General features: G+C 37.5%; 1 protein-coding gene across 1 annotated transcript in view; it reads right to left on the reverse strand.

Annotated features, from left to right (window-relative positions):
- The window catches only part of RSPO2 (R-spondin 2), a 141,895-nt gene that overhangs the window by 88,623 nt on the left and 34,419 nt on the right, over positions 1-18,853 (reverse strand). The gene's annotated exons all lie outside the window — the stretch shown is intronic.

Genomic DNA, 18,853 nt, shown 5'->3' on the forward strand with positions numbered 1-18,853 from the left:
GTGGGTGGGGAATGGGTAAAATAGGCAAAATAAGGGATGTACTCATTTTGGTGAGCGCTGGGTGATGCATGGAATTGTTGAATCACTATGCTATACACGTGTAATGAATATAACATGGTATGTTAACTATAGTGATATTTAATTTTTAGAAAAAGAAACTTTCTACTTTCTATATTTACACCAAAAAATCGTAGAACAATGGACACAAAAATGTTAACACGGTTAATGCAAGGATGTAAAATGAATCAATCTTCTTTATACTGTTCAGCACTTCATAAATGTCTTGCAATCAACATACTACTTTTTTAATAGAAACAACTCCATGTTGGAAATAAAAGGTAACAGCAATTATTCTGCCTTAAAATGCTTTAAAAATTAAAGAATAATTTGGTTTTTAAAATAATTTTGGTACCAAATGACAATGGACCCCTTCTCTCCATTTCTTAGTTTTTACTTTAAATTATCCAGAGTTTCACATATGGAATTGAGAAGAAACAAATCCTTCACTTACATGAATGATTTACATGAAAAAACAAAGGACATATGCCCTTTCAACCACATGCACTAAATGCACATGCCCACCCATGAAGAGGACATCATTGGACAGGGAAGAGTTACTGTCACTTTAAAAAGACACAAAAAATCCTAATTTTCTTAAAATACAAACAGGAACCCAAAGGTCTTAATAATCTTAATTACAATTTCCTCCAAGTAGAACATTTGTAAGTCTTATATCCCTTTACCAAGTTTATTGCCAATAATTAGGCAAAATACACAGAGCTGAAAGTGTGCGCATGTGTGTGTGCTTAAATTTAATAGGCTCGAGAAACATTTGTGTCATTTGGTCAAGACTTTCAATACAGAATGGAAATATTTAAGATGGAAAAGGAAGAGAGATGGAAGAATTCAGAATAGGTAAAAAAGTATTTCTTGATTAGCTCAACATCTAACTAGAACCTTTGGATCTTGTCCATTCAAATTATTTGTTTTAATTATTCCTTAAACTTTCCAAAAATATATTTTGAGAGAAAGCTGAGACCAAGATTGGTTTTCAAAACTACAGAGCTCCATCAGCAGGTAAAACTTGGAAGCCTTGTTTGCAAAATGTGGCTCTCAGTTCTGTAGCTGCAGCATCACCTGGAGGCAGAATCTCAGTCCTCACGCCACCCCTCTGAACTGCCATCATTTTTTTTTTTTGGTTTTTTTATTTTTTTAAAGTAGTTTATTGTCAAATTAGTTTCCATACACCACCCAGTGCTCTTCCCCACAAGTGCCCTACTCCATCACCACCACGTCTTTTCCCCTCTCCCCCTTCAACCCTCAGTTCATTTCAGTATTCAATAGTCTCTTGGCCTCCAGGCACATGAAACGATGCTCAACAGCACTCATCATCAGGGAAACACAAATCAAAACCGCACTGAGATACCACCTCACGCCAGTCAGAGTGGCTAAAATGAAGAAATCAAGAGACTATAGATGCTGGCGAGGGTGTGGCGAGATGGGCACCCTCCTACCACCGTTGGTGGAGATGTAAACTGGTGCAGCTGCTCTGGAAAACAGTGTGGAGGTTCCTCAAAAAACTATCCATAGAACTCCCTTATGACCCAGCAATAGCCCTACTAGGGATTTACCCAAGGGATACAGAAGTGCTGATGCATAGGAGCACATGTACCCCAATGTTCATAGCAGCACTGTCAACAATAGCCAAATCATGGAAAGAGCCTAAATGTCCATCATCTGATGAGTGGATCCAGAAGATGTGGTATATATACTGACGTCATTTTAAAACAGGGTCCCTGGTTGATTCCTGAACATTGCTTTAAGACATGCAGATCAACAACCCCACCACCCCAAAAAATTCTAAGGAAAATAAATCTCTGTACCTGAAAACACTCAAATTATCTTTGTGCATCCCTATACATAGATTTAAATTGGTTCATAAGGGGTCTATCAGGAGAACCAAAAGTCAAAGTAAAATCTATTTTATACTCTCGATCTTAAACTGCAAACTGAAAATGGGTTGATGTGCAAGACAAAGCCCAAGAGTGGAAGATTTATTTCCCAGGGTTATGAGCTGATCCTACTCAATCTGTATTATGAGAAACTACCAGGTCATACAGTACAATCATAGTCAAACACAGGCTACATAATAAAAAGATCTTCTAAAGAGTTGAAGAATAAGCACTAGGAGTATACTAAATAGGGAGAATTAACAAAAATTAGGCAATTTAAAATTAAGGTTTTTAAGTTTTCATTCATTGAAATTTACTACCCTCATATTGGAATTTACCCTAAATTTACAACCCACACAGATCTGGCACCAATCAGAGCCTGATGGGTCTTGCCACACTGGATCAGACTCACACTCCTTCCTGTCCAGAATTCTGATGATGGCATCAGGGGACATGCTGTGGGGAGAATGGCTGCTCTTTGATGTCAACCTCAAAGGTTAGGAGTGTACCCAAAGCATCCTACTTCCCTGTAATAACCCATTATGTATCTGTAATCCACAAATTTAGTTAAACCATTTTTGAGGTTATTTATAGTTTCCACCCCTACTTCCTCTTAGAATAATCAGTTCCATAAGTTTAAAACCAGTTGAGTAAGGTGATATTTTCTAGTACCACTGCTTACCCATCTTGGAATAAGGCAGTGTTCTTACTATCAATATTATTCAGATCCATGCCATCAAAAAAAGAAAAAAGAAAAAAGAAAAAAAAAACCCCAAAAAAAACAAAACATGGCCACAGCTCTTCCCAGCACTTGTGTCTATAAATTCCTATTGTTTTCCTTTACTCCCCATGAACAGGCACTACACATAGTGACCATTTTAGAATCTTTCTTCTTTCTTCTCCAATTTCATGATAGAACTTTGGTGGAGATTATCAGTCCATAACAAGGAGTATGCTGTATATTTATTTAAAGATAAGAGACTGCTCTCTACCTGATTTCAAAATTTCCTGAGGATTTAATACCTCAAAATTCTCAGGCATCCTGTAAACCCTCATCAAAACTAGAAACTTCACTTCTCACACTTATTATTCATCTTTTTTTGTTGTTGTTTATTGGGTTTTTTTTTTTTTTGCCTTCACCCTTATATTTTTCCAGTACTGTGAACATAAATTCATGTGCCTGTTCCTATGTCTGTATGGTCAGATAAGTTCAAGGGCCTGTTCTAAATTTCTTCCCATTGGTTTGGCCTTCTACTCCCTGGTAGAGATTAATATTGACAGCCAAAAGTAGAATCTGTATACGTCTCTAAAATAGTAAACTAATTTAAAACTAGACTAATCAATCTTCAGGATGCCCAGTTTGCTACATACTTCCTTTGTAGAAAAAGCGCCCTACATTACACCTGGGATTCCTAGGCCTAAGTTAGTTTGTGGACCTAATAGAAGCAGCCTAAGTACACTCTACAATTATATGGTGACAGAGTGCTTTTAGACATAAAGTTGCATCACTCTCTTCTGATACACATACAAATTTTAAGTCTTCACTATGACTAATAAGTGAGCATGATTAACCTTAGTGGGGGGGGGGCACATTATTCTCCCAGCAGGTTATTTAGATGTCTGTGGTACTATTCTTTATTTTACATTCTAATATTAGGTCACAAAAAAACCAAATACCCCCATGAGCATATTATAAGGACTACCTTGAGAAATTTTTACTCTCTACAATCTGAACCCATGTGGTAAAGTCACAAAAACTTCAATCACAAAGATTTTTTTTTCCCATTGACCACACTGGTCAGGCTCCTGACCCTCTTTTTGAGTAGGCCTTGACCCTGGACCTGTCCTTGCTGGGCCTGCATAGCCCAGCAGTAACAAGAATCCTGCTGAGTTTGGAGAGACTCCTCCTCAATTCTTGATGTCTCATCATATTGCTCATCTTCCACCTTTAATATCTGATCATATTCCTCTTTCTCCATCCTTATTATCTATCACATTGACCTACCTTTAGCAGGAATCCTTTAAGTTAGCAAGAATATCACCCTATCCTTTTACTAGTTTTGTCTCCACGACCTCCTCCCCCACCCTAATCCTTGACTGTAAATCTCCATTCCCCCCACTCCCCGCCCGAGTTGTATTCAGAATTATACCCAGTTTTATACCAAAGTCTCTTTTCTTCCCCTGCAGTGATTCCTGAATACAATCTACTTTTACAGCTATAACGATTGCCCATCTCTAATTCTCTTTGACAACTACAAACCAACTATGACTTTTGAAGGCATGGTTACAGAAAAAGGAAAGGTACTCTTCTAGAGAGGCACATTCTTCTAACATCCACCATCCACTTGAGTGCAAGAGAAGAACTGGAGAGGAAATTAAGAGAGTTAGAAGGGAAGGTACATCTTGAGGTTTAAGTCTGAGAGTTAGGAGATGACTAAAGATCTCCAGGATCTTCCATCAGAAGAGTCATCTCCAGAGCAGAATAAAGAAAGACATTTCCTGACAGGTAGGTCTCAAAAATATATATCCATTGTGCTGTTTCTCAAGTAAGCTACTGAAAGATATGTTCCACAGAAAAGTGGAAGTAAATTTTTTTTAAAAAAGTAGAAGATGGATGGAATCCAGGAAACAGGGCATCAAACACAAGTTAGAGACAAAAGGAACCCCCAAGATGATGGTGAAGGAAAATGGCTGAATGAGATCTATGAAGGAAGCTATAAAGCAATCAGTCTAGATTGCACGACATCAAACTCTGCAAGAAGTTTCTCCCAAAGGACAGAATTAATAAAATAGTTATTATCTTCTCACACACTAGGAAGAGATTTAGGAAAACCAAAGAAGGTTTATAGTGGAAGTAGGGATGTTTATATAGAAGAGATCTCCAGAGAAAACAAGTAATGCAGAATAGGAAATGCAATAAATAGATATGTGCTATGTAGCTCAGCTGTGTTTGCATGGTTATGGAATAGAAACACAAGGTATTCATCTTTCCAAAACTATCCTCTAACTCTACTGGGAGGAGAGGGAGGGGAAGCATACTTGTGTGCAGCGAGGAAGGAATATAGTGAAGATATGCTAAATCCTGATCTCCCATAGTAAAAAATGAATACATAATACTTCAAACTCAAAAGTAGAGGAGGAGTAATAAAAGCATGTTATAAAGAGTTATGAACATAAATACCCCAAGATTCTAGAAGAGTTCAAAGTTCAAAGTATGTAATGACTAATTCACGGGGATAAAGTTACAGTATAGGAATAAAACCAATGGTATCGTAACAGGGTTGCAGAATGACAGGTGGTAACCATACTTATGGTAAGCATAGTGTAACATGCTTACATGTTGAATTGAATCACTATCTTCTAAACATGAAACTAATGTAACATTATATGTTTAATAAAAAATTAAGAGAGTTGAAAGTACTTGGAGAAAGGGAGGCAAGAGGGCTTCGGGACAAGGACAGTTTTTCAAAAGAAGCCTGGTAGGGGAACCTGGGTGGCTCAGTCAGTTAAGCGACCGACTTCGGCTCAGGTCATTATCTCACAGTCTCAGTTCGAGCCCCACATCAGGCTCTGTGCTGACAGCTCAGAGCCTGGAGCTGCTTTGGGTTTCTGTGTTTTCCTCTCTCTCTGACCCTCCCCTGCTCTTTCTCTGTCTCTCTCTCAAAATAAAATAAAGATATAAAAAATTTTTAAAAGAAGCCTGGTAGAATTATTGGACTCCAAACCATATCTTGTATATAACTTTGATTAAAAACAAAATTTTAAAACAAACATATCTGCTTATTCTTATATTTGTAATGAATTATTTTTATCCATACTTCAGAAATTTTCTACTTTATGGGGTGAAGTTAGAGAAATTTCAAACTAAAGATTCCAATGCACAACATTTACAAAGTCAAAGGGAGAGAAATATACAGCTGAATGTTAGAATACTACAATACTCAAATTCCAGATATTTTCTAATTTCCACCAACTAGAAAAGTAACAAAAAGCCTTTAGAATCTGGAGGCTAATTCTACAGTATCTTGCTTTATTCAGCAATTAAATAAAACTTAATTTTTTTGATGTAGAGGAATATAAAACATAATTTGTTATAATGTTTTTATTTACTTAATTGTGGATAAAATTATACCCTGTATTCATACTTGTACTTTCTTACTAAAAGGGGACTTCACTTAGACTTTAGTTAAACCTTAGCAGAAAACAAGAGTCTCAAGACCAACAGACAGTCAACCTTATTTTATGAGGAGCCGCTTTTAGGGTGGTAAAGGAGAGGTTTTACTCTCCTTGAGGGGGAAATGAGGGAGTCAGTCATCTAAGTTATTGTGATGCAACTCTTTTTAAGTTTATCTGAGGGGTGGGTAAGGGGAGAGAGAGAGAGAGGAGAAAAAGAGGATCCCAAGCAGGCCCCTGTCAGCGCAAAGCTTCACACAGGGCTCTAACTCACCAACCATGAGACCATGACCTGAGCTAAAATCCGGAGTAGGACACAACCAACTGAGCCACCCAAGCACCCCTATCATAATACATCCTTACACCAAATATGGAGTTTACAAGGGAAAAATGCCTGTATTAATGATACATGGCATGTTTTATAAATCCCTCTCACACTGTGGTGTATTAACTAAAATTTCCCAAACTGCCCTTAGGTCAACACAAGAGACCTCAAGTGGCCAACCAAATTAACTAGGACCACATCAAGCAAAACCAGGCCACACAGAAGTACTTTCCTCCACAAGAGACAAAACAATACATGTATGATTTCAACAGTTTCTCAAGCTGTTCCAGTGTTGGCTGAAACTTATAACTTTCCAGACTTAGCAAAATACGGACATTATCCAGGCCTGAGGAGTTTCATATTCAGTATGAATTAAATCTCTGTTCCTCTTTGCCAAGATGTCTCAAAGTCTTCAACGAGAATGGGAAAGGGGGTACGGAAATGATAGAAAATCCAGATAAAGCATTAAAAATAAATTCATGTTTCACCAAATGTGAAGATTTTTTTCGGTAAAGCATGAAGAATCTAATAGTGCCAGTACCCTGAATTTCATGCCTTCAAGATCACTTAGGGGATTGGCTATTATATTTAACAATTCATACTTTAAGAAAACAGACTTCATGCCAATTCAAGAACTCCACATATGTTATTGTGTATATGTTTAAAATAGTTTTGAAAACTGATGTATGGTGGTATAGTTAAGTGTAACCAATGTAATATAGATTATTTTAAATATAAATACAAGAGAGGTATCAACTTCCATCAACTTAATACAAGATTTATTATTTCTGGTCGGTGAACCTCATAGTCACTAATATTTTTGAGCCTAGCAAAATGAATTCAACTCACAATGTTATAGTGAGCTACCTGACACGGATTCTTATTACTAATAAAATATAACCCTTTCCAACTTTTATCTTTATTGAATCATCTGCAAAGCTGACCCACACTCCATGGTAGCCTTTCCTTTCTGTGGGCTTCCCTCAACCTTTTTAGTCTGAGTCACATTGGAGTCACATGGTCACATACTGCTTTTAAACTTCCCTTTGGGAGTTTCTATTTTTCACACTTTTCATTCAAATCAAGCTGGATGGGAAAGACCACAATCATCTCCTCTTATTGTTTTGTTATTCTCTGTGATTAGGACAATATTAGTCTTAGGAAATGCTAAACTACTTGACAATTGAGTGGATGGATGTTAAGGACAGGAGAGTCACATTTTTTTTTCTTGCAAATATACTAATTACCCTATTGTTATGTAATGTTCCTCTCAAGATGTTCTTTAAAAGAATAGATTTTGGTGCCCTTTAATATTAGTGATAGGAAGACTAATAGGTAAATTACCTTACCAGATGTCAAACATTACTAGTTTCAGAGCATTCTTTCAGGATCCCATTTTTCTTCAAGGAGGCAATAGGAGGCATCAATTGCATGGCACTCCAGGCAGCGACAAGGGTATATGCCTGTTGGGTCTCTCTCATTTTTTTTTTTTTATAAGAAACCAATAGCTTTTCTGAAAGCTCTACCTAGGAGATACCTGCTTATATTTCAGTGACCAATGCCTTACATCTTTCCTGAATTCCATCCCTCACCACAGTTGAGTTTGCCAACACCTAAAATCTTCACTCTCCAATGTCCCCTTGTGTCTCTCTCCTGCATTTCTAGGACCATATTTCTCACTGCAGAACTTGGGCTTCCTATAAGTCTATATACACTTTCATGCTTCCAACTCTCCTCTCCATCTGATCCTTCCTCTACACTTCAAGAGGTATTTAAAAATTGAATAAAAGTATTACTACTTCCCTTGCTTAAAAATCCACTATAGTCTCCACTACTCCAAAATCAAGCCCAAACTCATCTCTGAGCTAGATTACATCCCTCCACAAAACACCAGCCCTACCTCCTTGACCTTCTGTTTCCACTCTTTACTATTAATCCCTAGAATACCTCACCATGATGTGACCTTATTTTTCTAGTTGCTTTATATTCATAATTCAAGGCTCATATTTGGCTCTATTTCACTCATTCATTTATTTATTCAACAAACAATTAAGATTATATCTGTAGTATATAAGACATAGGGAACAATAAGTAAACGACACAATTTTCTAACTTAAAAAGGAACATGCAACCCCTTCCGGAAGCTGCCTCTGATATTCTTAACCGCTTTACAGGGTTTAAGGGTCCCTGTAATATGCCCCCGAGACACGCTGGACTATCTTCTATTACTACAATTTACTTATGACAAAATTACCCAGCTGTCTGTATGTCTCTCCCAGTAGAAGGGAAGTTCTTCAAAGGCAAATATCACCTCCTGTATATTTTGATGTGCCCAGAGTCCACCTCAGTGCTTCACATCTAGTATAGATGTTTGCTATTAGGTAAAAAATATATTGCTAAAATGGCACCTTTCAACTAACAAGCTTCAACTAACATACATACCTTTTACTTGACTTGTTCAAAAATAAGCCTCCTAGTTTCCAGGAGCAAGCAGTCTAATTTAACAAGCTGCATATCCCAGATATGGCAAATTCAGTGCAACATTAAATAATAAAGGGGAAAAATCTCCAAAGTTGGGTCTCAGTCATCTTGAACAATTTTATGACCATGTTTTCTAGATCATGGATCTGAAAGGCAAGTCAATCGTATCTCTTTGCCAAAAAAAACCATTAACCAAGGTACCGAAACAGTCTGACTCACTGAAATATGTCAGTAAGCTTTCACCCCCAAACCTGCCCCTTCTGCTACCCTGAATCTTCACTTGATAGTCAAGTATCAGCTCTCTAGGTATTGAGCATAGTCCATAAATGAAAGTCAGTCAAAATTTAGTGCAGTTCTTCTTGTGGCTATGAAGCCCCGTCTTTTTATTTTAATACATCAATTTGAATTGAATGCAAAGACTCTCCTGCCCTCACCACACATAAGCAGGAAAACTCTAATTCTGCAACCGCTTGGAGTACCACAGAGTTTGAATCCATTAACTTTCCCATGTGCTACAGAAGAAAAGAAGCTATCTTCCACTTACAGGGCAGGGGTCTCACCCTTTTCCTGGCTGGCCTTAATAGCCTTGGGAAGAAAAGTGATGACTTTACCACCATTATGAAAGAGAACATAGTCACAAAGAGGTTAATACTCATACCAACTTCTCTTTGCTTGAGTGCTCCCTTTACAGATCACAGCACGTCTTGCAGCTAACACTCATTCACTCTGTGTCCCCCAACACAAGCATTAGCCAGCCCCATCCTCACCACGCTACAAAGCTCCGGTCAAGACCATAACCCCCAACCTCATCCACTCTTGTAATCAAACATACAGGCTCCTTCTCCAGTGCCTTTTAGAGGCAACTCCATCTCCACCTCCTTTCTCTTTAGGCAGGACACAGGCAGAGAAGCAGTGTGCCACCTAAACAGACTTCCCACACTGGCAGGAAACATGGTCTCCCCTTTTTGTCCATAGCAACACAATTTCAAAGTGATTTTCTTCAAGTTCCCACCCTTGCCTTTGGGGAGAAGAAACCGTTCCCTTTCATTCCTAGGCTCCCAAATATGTATGACAGTTTGTGTGTGCAAGGGTGTAAATTCTGTTAAAAAAAAATCAGAAATTGATATAAAATATCAGTAGTTGTGTCTAGAGAAGGGCAATGAATGGGGACATGTTTTTCATGAAGCTGTATTTGTATATAATGAGTAACTAAAATGAGAAGCAGAGAAAGATGGAGAGAGGAAATAAGGGAGGTAGATCGATTCCTTATAATGAAATCACTCCATCATCAAGTTTAGAGCCTTAGTATTCATATTACTGTTTAGTAATTTATTCTTCAGAAATAGTGAGAAGAGCCTCTCTTCATCATTAGTGCAAAAGAATAAAATTATATCACTTTAATCAAATGCAGCAAATTCAGAATAGAAAAAAAAAATCCTCGTACTTAAGCATCCCTGAGGAGTACACCACATTGCCCCCACAGCCATTCTAAAAATGAAGCTTAGAAAACACCAGCTTCTGGTTAAAGTCAATCAACCCAGAAACAACAGAGTCTTTGTCAAGGAAACCTGAGTTCAAGTGCATGAGGATCAGATAAAACACAACACATGGCATCTGAACTAAAATGATATGCTTTGATTTTAGATTAAAAGTTAAGAAACCAGCAGAATGCAAACACTTAAGAGAAAGGATGTACAAATAAAATTAAGAGGGGCTTCCTCTTAGGTGGTAACAGTTGACAGAAAAGTGGTAATATTAAAGGTGTCACAGAGCAGCCCTATAAACATCTTTATCTGTAAATCCACAATATATATGGTTCCATTTAATAGGACATTGTGCTACAGTCACAGGTGGTAGATATTCATAACCAAGTGTTTAGAAAATTCATTGTTTAGGAGGCTATCGATATTAAAAGAACTTTTAATTTAGAAAGGCACATGGCCCTGCAAGTGGTCTTTAAGGCCTGTATCCTATACAGGGGGGAGGAAGTGGTGGATGGAAGGAGTTATGTAGAGCTGTGTCTCAATTACGCCTATAAAGCCAGTTACCCAAATTCTTTTAGAACCTCTCGTTAGAAGCTACTCAGATTACTCAAGATAATAAAAAGCCAGGAAGCATAGGGCTTTTTTGACCACACATTAAACATGAATTAAATTACTGAAATTTCATGGTGGATAGCCCCAATATGGTTATGTTTCTGTGTTTAAAGGTAGGAGAATTTAACGATTTTATACACTGAGGATACGTCTGAAGGAAGAAAACAAGTTAACACATACTTAACTCCAAAATTCTCTCCAAACTTGGAGAAAACTTGAACTAAGTTCCTTCAATGAAATAACAATTATATTAATCTGAAGACATGCACAGGATTATTCTTTGTAGTTTTTTCCATGCAAAATTTTTCTCAAGGTTCGAAAAGAGACTTCAAAATATAGAAAGAGGGAACACTAGAATGAACCCTGCAGTGTTGATTAGAATGGAAAGCCATAACAACATGAAGCCATTATTTTTAATTTGTACATATATGTACAGGAATACATCAGTGTATACACAAATGAACATCATGTATTTCCTAGTTTTGTTTGCTTAGAATCAATCTAAATCCCCATACACAGGAAAGTAAGTGAATAAGTTATGCTGTTTCCACACAACAAGGGACAATACAGCCTTAAAAAATAATGAGGAAGATCTCTAACTGGATAGGATTTCCAGAATATACTTGTTAGGTTAAAAAAAAAAAACAGTGCAAAAAACAGTCTAACGTATGTTACCTTTGATATCTGGGTAAAAATGGGAAATAATATGAATAAACCAGAAACTAATCAGATTGCTTACCTGTAGTCAGCAGGTGAAATGGAAACAGGATAGAAAGGATAGGATGTACCAAGTTCATACATCTCTTTTGTATTAATTTGACCTTCAGGATCATGTTAATATTTGACATCCTCAAAAAATGAAAACAACAAGGATAGGGAAAAGGAAACCACCCCCATTATCCTCCCCCCACCCCCCAAAAAATAATAAAACCAGAAACTAATCAATCTAACTAAATTTCAAATAACAGAATCACACTGAAGTGGGAAGGAAACTAATCCAAGTAACTTGGAACACAATATTTTTACTATATACCCTTAAGCTAAAGACAAAGAGAACTCTAAACAAATACTGAGTCTTAGTATACTTGATTTGCATTTTGCATCCTTTAGCATTTCTAAAAGTATTCTATTTTAGAATTGAGCACATAGGTAAATATCCAGTGGATGACAGGTTTCTCAAGGTTAGAAAAGAGACTTCAAAATATAAAAAGAGAGAACACTAGAATGAACCCTGCAGTGTTGGATCAGAATGGAAAACCATGACAGTATGAAGCCATTATTTTTAATGTGTACATATATGTATGTAAATACATGTGAGTATACACAAACACACATGCATATATTTCCTCGTTTTGTTTGCTTAGATGGTCTAAAAGTAAGAACATCCCAAGAGCAATGAACATATCTAGCATCCAGATTTTGTTTTCTAAACACCATTCTCAACTCCAGGGAGCTAGGTGTTCTTGGAGAAATGACTAATTCAAAGACTGGATCAAAAAAGAACAAAAGTCAGCCTGAGATATCTTATGCCAGAAAGCAGAGAAGTCTCCAAAGAATGATGGGAACATGTCAAAGAGACCAGAAGAGCTCCCAGTGGCCCAATCTCGGACAGTTTGAACAGAGTAAACAACAGTAAGAGACCATAATCCACAAAACAGTAAACTGAATCTGCACTGCTATAAAGGAGTAAGTGGAGAAGACAAAGTTCTTCTTTGCAAAATGCCAACTGAGGAATATAGAACAAATGAGGAATTGGGAGTCTTCCCACTGGGAAATCACTATCGTAATAATCATTTCAAGCACTAGAAAAAGCTACAGAGTAAATGTACCATAAAAAAATATTTTAGGGGCTCCATGGGGTGGCTCGGTTGAGTGACCAAGTCTTAATTTCTGCTCAGGTCATGATTGCAGGGTCATGGGATTGAGCCCTGCTTTGAGCTCCATGTCAGCATGGAATGTGGTTACCATTCTCTCTCTCTCTCTCTCTCTCTCTCTCTCTCTCTCTCTCTCTCTCTCTCTCTCTCCCTTGCTCTCCCCTGCCTCCACTGTCAATCTCCCTGACTCTAAACACCATTTTGTATAGTATCAAATGATTTCCCACAAGATACAAAATGTCAAAATGAAATATAGTAACTTTAAGATACTTTATTTTTCTTTATTTTGAAAGAAGGAGAGCCTGAGCAGGGGAAGGGAACCATGAGATCTGAGCCAAAACCAGGAGTCAAATACTTAACTGACTGAGCCTTTACAGACAAGATACTTTAAATAATCAAGAGTAGTGTCACCAGAAATGGAATGTATCATGTGCTTCCTGATGTAATACACTGGGTTGGGGGGCCGGGGGGGGGGGGTAGGGCAACACATTTCTGTCATATCCCTAGCAAAAGTGCAGAACTTCAATCTAATCACAAGGAAACAAATTCAAATTGAGGAATATTATACAGAGAGACCAGACAGTACTTTTTAAAAAGTTTAAGAACATGAAACATTTTTTCCCCTCTTACTACATAACACATTAGTAGAGCAATTGGGAAATTGGGTTAAGTCCTAAAGAACACAAAATAATATTGTATCAGTGTTAGTTATTTTAAATAAATGTAGTTATAAATTAGAAGTCTTGTTTTTAGAAAGTACACACTGATGTTTTTGAGGAGCAGGTCTCCAATATACTGAAAATTTCAGGAAAAAATAGATAATGTTTAGCAAGTGTGAAATTTTATAAAGTATTAACATTTGAGGAATCTAGGTAAAATATTTTATTCTTTGAACAAATTTTACTCCAACTTTTCTAGAAGCCTGAAATTATTTCAAAATAAAAAATTAATATAACAAACTTAAGAAAAAGAACCAATAACCAACCAATCCATTAACATAATAATTACCTATAAAAACCATAGCAATTAATACAAAGTAGTTTTATGAACCTGTTTTTGCAAAGAACCAAATTTCTATGTCACTTCTATATTTCATAGAGCTTTGAAATAAAGCATGAAAACCTGATAGTTCTTAAATAATAACACTTATTATTTAAAGGGCCAATATGCTCAAATATATTACATGTTCTTAATTTTCTCTAAGAAATCTAATTAATGGTTATTCAGTGTAAGGCATTATCTGGATGCTTAAAGGGATAACATCTACATCTGGTTCATCAATTTATTCGGTGCCAAGAAGCACACCATGCAGACTCTACACAGTGGACTTTGCCAAACGAATCACCCATCTTGTCAATCAGGTAGGATTCCCAACATGCAGACAGAACATTCAATACAATCAAGGTAATGAAAACATTCCTGAACAATAATTTCGAAAACCTTTCTGGAAATACTTCCATTACCAAGGCATTTTTATCGGGGAAAAGGTATCTATCGATCGATCGATCGATAGATAGATAGTTGTTGTTGTTGTTCAAACAGGACAGAATGGAGTTCATTCAAGTCCTATGACAGGTGTTTACAAGTGAGGTCATCTTGGGTATCTGTTAACATCAGAGTCTTATTTTTCCCCAAATGAGGAGTTGCTACAAAGTTGCTGCATTTTTATCAGGGAAAAGGAGAGGTACAGAGCTTGCACTTATAACTGATCTCATGGATTTTTTTTTTTAACAATTCATTCCAATCACCCTATCCATTGGATTTTTTTTTAATTTAGATATAACCGACGTATAACATTATATAAGTTTAAAGTGTACAACGTGTTGATACATTTATAGATTACAGTGTGATTATCACCGCAGCATTAGCTAACACCTCCATCACATCACAGAAACCATTGTCCGTTAGGGGAGACACATCAGGATGGGTATAGTTTTGAGGAGCGAATGCTAAGCAGCACTTTTCAGAGCTGAACAGAAATGATCAAAACAGGTATTTCTTTGGATTTCTCAAAAACAAAACCCTCCTGGATTTTTCCATTCATTCTAATATATCCCTTCCCCCCCCTTTATTTTGAGAGAGAGAGAAAGAGGAAGCATGAGTGTGTGTGAGCAAGGGGAGGAAAAGAATGAATCCCAAACAGGCTCCATGTTGTCAATGCAGAGCCCAATGCAGAGCTCCATTCCACAAACCATGAGATCAGGTGAAATCAAGAGTCAGATGCTTAACTAACTGAGCCACCCCATAGCCCTACTCTCTAAATATATTCTTATTCTGGTTTTATATTCAATAGTCCACAAGCTCTTCTATATCTATTCTTATACTGTATAGTCACATCTACTCACATCCTTCAAAAATTCTTCAATGGTTTCCAACATCTACAGTACCCTTTCAATCCTCTATTTCCAGCCTAGTGGTTCATGTAATTATATGTACCAAAAGTCCAATGACCTGCCACACATGTACTCATCCTATATATTCTACAGTCCAACAAATTAAAGGTGCATGTTCCTAACCTGTCACTGAAGGAACCATCGACTTTGGGCAGGTCCGAGGGGTTTTCCCAGGACTCGGGATTTTCAGTGCTGAAACCTAGAAGGTCTCAGGCATATTGGGACATTTAGTCATCCTAGCTCTGTGACCCAGCAACTGATCTCTTGACCTCCCAATGCACCTCTGCTTCTGATGCTCCTATTCTTTGCCTCATCCGGCCCCTATATGTCCATATATCCAAGGGGAAAACATTCAAGGACTTATTCAAACACCCCCTTTTCAGTCAAAGGTTTCCTTTTCTCCAATCCTGGAAGTAATTTCTTCTCGCTGTAAATTCCAAAATAACTCATCATTCTCTCCTTTGTGTCAATTGTTCTGTGTTGCACAGAAAGAGGGGAGATACTTACTCCCCACTCCCAAGGTTTCCTTCTTCACAGGCGATTATCTATTCACATGATACCAGCACATTCTCTTCCCACTCACTAATTGTTCCCCAAGAAAGAGGAAGAGAATGCTCAATATGAGGATTTGGGAACAAGGAATTAGGCATTGCAGACCAGTACCCTCTTCCATCTTTCCCTCGGAATTTGCTTGCATTCCCAAAGTGTTACAGAAACAGGAGATCTATGGGTACACAGACTGTCTGTATCCCAGGTTTGAGATTAGGAAGCTCATTTTTGTTCCACATCAAAACTATGTTCTTTAGTATCAGCTTTATCAGTAACAAAACTGATTTTTTAATTTGTCATCTAACAACCCTAACCTCTTGTGGCACCTGGGTGGCTCAGTTAAGTGTCCAACTCTTGGTTTCAGCTCAGGTCATGATCTCACAGTTTGTGAGTTCAAGCCCTGCATTGGGCTCTGTGCTTACAGTGCAGAACCTGGTTGGGATATTTTCTCTCTCCCTCTCTCTCTCCCTGCCCCTCTCTCTCTCTCTCTCTCTCTCTCTCTCTCTCTCTCTCTCTCTCTCTCCCCACCTCTCCTCTTCATGCTCTCTCTCTTAAATATTTTATACATACATACACACATACTTACATACTGACTTCTTGTCACCATTTAATAGCTTGGGTAGATAAGAGGAATACTATTTACCGACTACCATCCCCATCTACACTGTGGTCCAATGATTGGCCTGTATTGTCTCCATAGTACATTATGCAGTGCTTTGCAGGTAGTTGATACTCCTAACTCAGTGAGTAGTTACAAATATTTTACTATTTATATATATTTTGTTCAAACAGGACAGAATGGAGTTCATTCAAGTCCTATGGCAGGTGTTTACAAGTGAGGTCATCTTGGGTATCTGTTAAGATCGGAGTCTTATTTTTTCCCCAAATGAGGAGTTGCTACAAAAACCTGTGATCCACAAAACCTAAAATAATTACTCTCTGCCCCTTTATGGAAAAAGCTTGCCAGCTCCTCTTCCAAGGATTCTTGTGAGGATTACAGATCAGATGCTATTTATTGCTAGTGCCCAGCATATTTTTGGCTGTTATCAATTTAAATACTATGGTAATATTCAAAATGATTTTTCTAAAAAGATTCCTGTGGACATACAAAATTAACAACTAAAGTACCCTGTACTCAAATATTCCATACCTAAAGGAGGAAACAAACACGAAAATCACAAGTTTTTAACCTGCTACAAATTTAGGGGCTTGGAAAGTATTATCTACAAGAAAACTCTCATACTTCACAGCATCTACAAGACAACACTTGTCAGTCTTTCCAAGCATAATGATGACTTGAGAGAAGTAAAATATACACTCAACATTTTTTCCACTAAAAGGAAGCTTGAAATAGATTGTGAGCAACAAGTGTATTTATATATCTAATATTCTTCAAAGAAGCAGAGGATAGTGATGGGAGCTTCTCCACCTTAATAGTTGTCACAACTACTTTCAAGTCTGACCAAGACATGGCAGTAATTCCTCCTCCACCTAACTGACTCCTACTAACATTATGTTAGGTGTCAAGGATCCAAAATAAAGACAGTCCCTGTCCAGCTCAGAGTTCAGTGAAGAACACAATCATCACCCAACAGGGTTATCTGAATTCTTCCAACTGGACTTCAAACACTTTTAGCACAAATGACCCTTCTTGCCTTTTCTCATCTCCAAGTCCATTTTGTTTGGTACCCAGGATGGACGAAAGAGTTTTTGCAAAGGAGGATTCTAGGAGAGATCAAATGACAAGGGATCTTGTGATGTTGTCCAGACCCTTTAACTGGATTTTAGTTCCCAAAGTTACAAGGATGAGGTATCATAGCTGGGTGAGCTGGTCAAGATGGCAGAGATCCAAGCAGGATTCATTCATCCAACCAAAGTACAGCAGGGTGCCTTTACCTCTCCGTGGAAGCCAGCCTGGCTCTGATATCCTGCAGGTTGGCAACTTGAGAAGTTTCAAAAGTGGGAATCTTTGGTCTTGCCTGGTACTTGCACTGCCATGAACAGTGGCCATGATGAGCCTCCCCCAAATGATTTCATGAGCCACAGACATTGACTAGTGGCTAAGCAAGGGAGGAGAGCCAGGATGGATGCCATATGGTGACTGCATGTGATACCCAAATATAGCTGGGTAAATTGAAGGGGGGATGGAACCCACAATCCTTTTATCATTCCTCTGCTAGTTAAAATATGCTCCACTTATTTAGGATACATAATGAAATTAAAACCAATACATTTTGGTAAGTGCTATGATAAAAGTATGTGCAAGGTCCTATGGAAATCCAGAGAAGAAGCTCCAAAACTAGCCGGCGGAGCCAAGTCAGAAAGAACTCTGAGGAAGACCAGTTATGTTTTTAAGAATGCAACAAGGAAAGCCATCTCTTGGTATGAAATGGTTCTCTTTTTTATATTTCTGTCAACTATTCAATTTTTCTCCTTTTGAAGATACAATAATGGAATACATTTCAACAAGTACATCTAACATTCATTGAAATCACTCTATGGGATCCCTGAAGAATTAGCAAGCATTTTGCTATTAACATAGCAATATTCTGTAAGGATCTAGAGGACTTTTAATGCTACTAGAGAGAAAATTAGTCTATTGACAGAGTTCAGTTTCATTATTATTCTTTTATCTGCGTCCAAGTTACATTTTCAAACTGGAACAAGCATAACTTGAACTGGTCTATTTATAAGTCATGGTGTTTGAATCTACCACCAGATTAACCTTTCTTCAAATAACGGGTATAAAGAGGATACTTAAAACATCCCAAAGATCTTGCATCACTAATGGATCATCATTATATGGTGTGGAAACTGACTCAGGAAGTTTTAAGAGTAAACAGAAGGAGACCATTAAAACTTTCTTTCCTTGTGAAATGGCTTTATGCTACCAACTAAAAAAATTATGTTTATTACTTATTGTTAAAACACTATGTATCCCATGCACTTTGAAAACTAGGAGGCAGATTGTCAAACTATTTTAAAAGAAAGGGCCAAACCTTTTCTTGTT

This window comes from Suricata suricatta, chromosome 15 (assembly GCF_006229205.1).
Source record: "Suricata suricatta isolate VVHF042 chromosome 15, meerkat_22Aug2017_6uvM2_HiC, whole genome shotgun sequence".
Taxonomy (NCBI): Eukaryota; Metazoa; Chordata; class Mammalia; order Carnivora; family Herpestidae; genus Suricata; species Suricata suricatta.